The following is a 5,249-nucleotide window of genomic DNA, read 5'->3' as shown; positions in this document are numbered from 1 at the left end:
CCGCACGGCCGGGCCGCGCCGGGGGGACGCAGCCAGGGCCGCCCGGACGCCGCGGGAGAGGCCTGCGGGGCGGCCGCGCAGGTACACAGGGGCGGAGACAATCCCCCCCGCCGGGAGACCGCCCTGGCCGCGCCCCCACTGCCCCTCGCTTGGCCGCTCGCACGCGGAGGAGAGGGCGGAAGCCGCGGCTCTGCAGGGGGGCCCTGGCTGGAGGCACATCCCAGGCCCAGCCGCGAGGGCAGCGTCTTTCTGGACGTGTTTTGAAAACTTTGGCCGGTGTTTTTGGCGCTTCATCTGTTTTTAAAAGATTTTCCCTGTGTGCGTGAATGCATATGTGAGGGTTGATCGGCATCCTCCCAATCTTCTTTCTTTCTTTTCTTTCTCTGTTTCTTTCTTCTTTTGTTTGTTGTTTTCTGTTTATGTGTGAAGGTGAGTGATTGAGTGTTCCTCTTTCAATCTTCTTGTTGTTGTTGGTTTGTTTTTGCTCTTTTGTTCTTCTCATTTTTATTATTTTCACTTTTTTGGTTTAAGGTGTGTGTCAATACATGTGTGATGGTTCAGTCTGAATTCCTTTTTTTTTCTTTCCAATCTTTCTGTTTTTCTTCTCCACTCACTTTGTACTAGGTGTGTGTGTTCAGTTTTCTGGAGTTTTTGTTGTTGTTGGTTTTGTTTCACTTTGCTGTTATTCCGGTTTGTTTTGGGGTGTGTGTTTATGTCTGTGTGTGTGTGTGTGTGTGTGTGTGTGTGTTCAATTGTTTTTTTAGCGCTTTCTGCTTTGCATTGTCATATAGAGTGGTGGTGGGGAGTGAGTCTCAGGGAACACATACCACAGTAAGTGAACATTGTCATTTGCAGGTAGTTTCTAAATCCTAGTGTCCCAATCCCTGTGTTATTTGACTTTCAAAAACTACAAGAGACAACAAAGCTTTCCACCCACAGTCCTATTTCTAAAAAGAACAAATTCAGAACTTGGATCAGGGAAGAACAGAGGATTGAGCAAGCATCTGAAGGGAAAGCCTCTCCCAAACACTGAATAACAGAACTAAAGAGGAAACAAGAGATTTGTCACAAATGAGGAAAAACCAAAGGGAGACCACAGGCAATTTCAAGTGTAACAAAAAGAAAACTACTGAAAAATCAGACATTGGAGCCCAAACAATGGAAGCCACGAACAACTGACCCCAGAATATGACACAGATTAGGGAATGGATGGAAAGAGTGAATAAGACTCAAGAAAGACAAGATGCAACACTGAAAGAACTTGTAACAGAGATTTTGGCAATAAAAAATTTCATCCAGGAAATAATGACAAGATGACAAGCATGGAAAGCACAATTAATCTAGCTGAAGAAAGAAACTCAGAACTTGAAAACCAGAACACGGAATTAAGCCAATCTGAAAAAACCTATAAAGAAGACTAAGAAAGAAAGAACAAAGCCTACAAGAGATGTGTGATAATATCAAGAGGCTGAACCAAAGCCTGATTGGTATCCCAGAAGAAAAAGGGAAATGGAGACAGCTTGGAGCAAGCATTCCAGGAGGTAAGCCAAGAAAACTTTCCCCATCTCACCAGAGATGTGGCCAGCCAAGCACAGGAAATACAGAGAACCACCACAATACATCAAATGAGAAGATAAGCCCCTAGACACATAGTAATTCGCCTACACAAGGTATGCACAAGAAAAAAATCCTAAAGGCAACAAGAAAGAAAGGTCAGACTACCTACTGGGGTAAACCAATCAGAATAACTGTAGACCTATTGGCAGAAACACTACAAGCAAGAAGGAACTGGAGCCCTATATTCAAATTCCTCAAAGATAAACAATTTCAACCAAGAATTTCCTACCCAGTCAAGTTCAGCTTCATCAGTGATGGAGAATTAAAATCCTTCCCAGACATACAATCCCTAGGAAATTATGCAGCTTCCAGACCAGCTCTATAGGAGATACTTAAAAAGATATAAAACACAGAAGAAAGAAAAAAAAAGAATGACCCCATACTTACCAAGACAACAGCAGAGCACAGAATCAACAGAGAATACAGCACAACCAGAAACTTGGAAACACACACATACATCAGCCCCAAAGCCAAAAGAAAAGAAGTATACAAAGGATAAACTTGATAAGAACCTCATGACAACCGGGCTTGGTGGCTCAGCCTATATAATCTCATGCCTTGGGAGGCTGAGGTGAGTGGATTGCCTGAGCCCACCTGGACAACTTGGTGAGAACTCATCTCTACAATAAATCAAAAATTACCCGGGTGTGGTAGTGCGCGCCTGTAGTTCCAGCTACTTGGAAGACTGAGGAGGAAGGATCGCAGGAGCCCAGCAGGTCGAGGTTGTGGTGACCGGGAGCGGCCACTGCACTCCAGTCTGGGCGACCAAGTGAGACTCCAACTCAAAAAAAAAAGAAAAAAGAACCTCATGACAGAGAGAAACAATCACATTTCAATAATCAGCCTGAATGTGAATGGACTAAATGCACCACTGAAAAGACACAGAATGGCAACCTGGATAAGAAACCATGACTCAGCTATTTACTGCATCCAGGAAACTCATCTCATCACAAGAGATGCACACAGACTCAAAGGTAAAGGATGGAAAATGAGTTTCCAGGCAAATGGGTCACAAAAGAAGGCAGGAGTCATGGTCTTAATATCAGACAAAATTTTTAAAGCTATCAAAAATTTAAAATGAGGCAAAAGGACACTACATAATGATAAAAGGTTCACTCTATCAATAAGAAATATCCATCCTAAACACATATGCACCCAACACAGAAGCATCTGCATTTATAAAGCAACTACTTTGTTAACTAAAAAATGATATTGACTCTAACACTATTATAGTGGGGACTTGAATACCCTACTAACAACCCTTGATAGGTCATCAAGGCAAAAAATCAACAAGGAGATCCAGAACCTAAACTTGACACGGGACCAAATGGACTTAATAGATACCTACAGACTATTTCACCCAACAACCACAGAATATACATTCCACTCATCACCACATGGAACATACTCCAAGATCAATCACATCCTTGGCCATAAATCAAATATAAACAAATTCCACAAGGTTGAAATATTGCCGTGCACCTTCTCAGACCACAGTGGAATAAAAATAAATATCAACATCGACAAAATTTCTCATGGCTCAGCCTGTAATCCCATGCCTTTGGGAGGCTGAGGTGAGTGGATTGCCTGAGCCCACGGGTTCAAGACCCGCCTGGGCAGGCAAGACCTCATCTCTACAATAAATCAAAAAATTAGCCAGGCATGGTAGTGTGTGCCTGTAATTCCTGCTACTCGGAAGGCTGAGGCAGAAGGATTGCTGGAGCCCAGCAGGTGAGGCTACGGTGGTCGGGAGCAGCCATTGCACTCCAGTCTGGGCGACAGAGTCAGATTCCAACTCAAAAAAACCAAAAAAAACCCCCCAAAACCAAAATTTTTCCAAAGCCCACATAGTCATGGGCACTAAATGGCATGATGCTGAACAACTACTGGATTAACACTGAAATCAAAGCAGAAATTAAAAGATTCCTGAAAACAAATAAAATGAAGAAATCTTACCAAAACCTCTGGATTGCCATGAAAGCAGTTCTAGAGAGGAATTTATGTCTTTAAGAGCACACATCAGGAAAATGGAAAGATCACAAGTGGAGAGCCTAACAAATCACCTAAGGGAACTGGAAAGAGATGACCACTAAAACTGCAACTTTAGCAGAAGAATGCAAATCACCAAAATAAGAGCCCAAATATGGGACATGGAAGACAAAAATATCATAGAAAATATCAACAAAACAAAAAGCTGGTTCTTTGAAAGAATTAACAAGACTGATGGACCCCTAGCCAGAATGACCTAGAAAAAGACAGAAAAAGCCCAAATATACACAATCAGAAATGCAAAAGATCAAATCAAAACTGACCCTGAAGAAATACAAAAGATTATCAGAGGTTACTATGTACACCTATATGGAAACAAACTTGATAACCTAAATGAAATAGAGGACTTTCTGACATCACACAACATCCCCAGATTGAAACAAGAAGACATTAAGACACTAAATAGACCAATAACAACCCAGGAAATTGACTATGTCATACAAAAACTACCTACGAAAACTGCATATGATAAAAACCCTGGACCTGATAGCTTTCCAGCAGAATTCTATAAAATGTACAAGGAGGATCTGATACCAATCCGGTTGAAAGTATTCCAGGCAATTGAGAAAGATGGAATACTCCCCAAATCATTTTCTGAAGCTAATATCACACTGATACCCAAACTGGGGAAAGTTCCAACACAACAACAACAACAACAACAAAGAACTACAGGCCAATATCCTTATGAACGTAGATGCAAAAATCCTCAACAAGATTTTAGCAAATTGGATCCAAAAACACATCTCAAGAATCATCCACCATGACCAAATAGGTTTCATCCCCAGTATACAGGGCTGGGTCAGCATTCACAAGACCATAAATGTAACTAAATACATCAACAGTTGTATAAAAAAGAACCATATGATTATATTTTTAGATGCAGAAAAAGCTTTTGGTAAAATCCAGCATCCCTTCTTGATAAAAACCCTCAAGGAATTCAGGGGTATCTAAATAGGCAAAGAAGAAGTCAAGTCATCCCTCTTTGCTGATGACATGATCCTATACTTTGAAAATCCAAGAGAATCTGTCAAAAACCTGCTTGCACTGATGAAGGACTTTGGCAAAGTCTCAGGGTACTAAATAAATGTACAAATACAGTTGTACTCCTATACACCAACAACAAACAGACAGAGACCCAAATTAAAAGCACAATCCCATTCACAATAGTCACAAAAAAATAAAAAAATTTTAAAAAATGAAATACCTTGGCATCTTCCTACCCAGAGAATTGAAAGATCTTTACAATGTGAACTACAAAACACTGCTCAAAGAAATCCAAGAAGACACATACAAATGGAAAAATATCCTATGCTCACAGATAGAAAGAATCAACATTGTTAAGATATTCATCTACAGATACAATGCAATACCCATTAAATTACCAACATCATTCTTTTCAGACCTGGAAATGACAATACAGAAATTCATATGGAGACATAAATGACAAATAGCCAAAACAATTCCTAGCAAAAGCAACAAGGCAGGAGGCATTACACGTCCAGACTTCAAACTTTACTGTCAAGCTACAGTAATGAAAACAGCCTGATATTGGTATACAAGAACAGGCATATAGACCAATGAAA

This window comes from Carlito syrichta, unplaced genomic scaffold (assembly GCF_000164805.1).
Source record: "Carlito syrichta isolate Samal-C Ts95f unplaced genomic scaffold, Tarsius_syrichta-2.0.1 Scaffold306748, whole genome shotgun sequence".
In the NCBI taxonomy this organism is placed as follows: Eukaryota; Metazoa; Chordata; class Mammalia; order Primates; family Tarsiidae; genus Carlito; species Carlito syrichta.
This window is presented reverse-complemented; position numbering follows the sequence as displayed.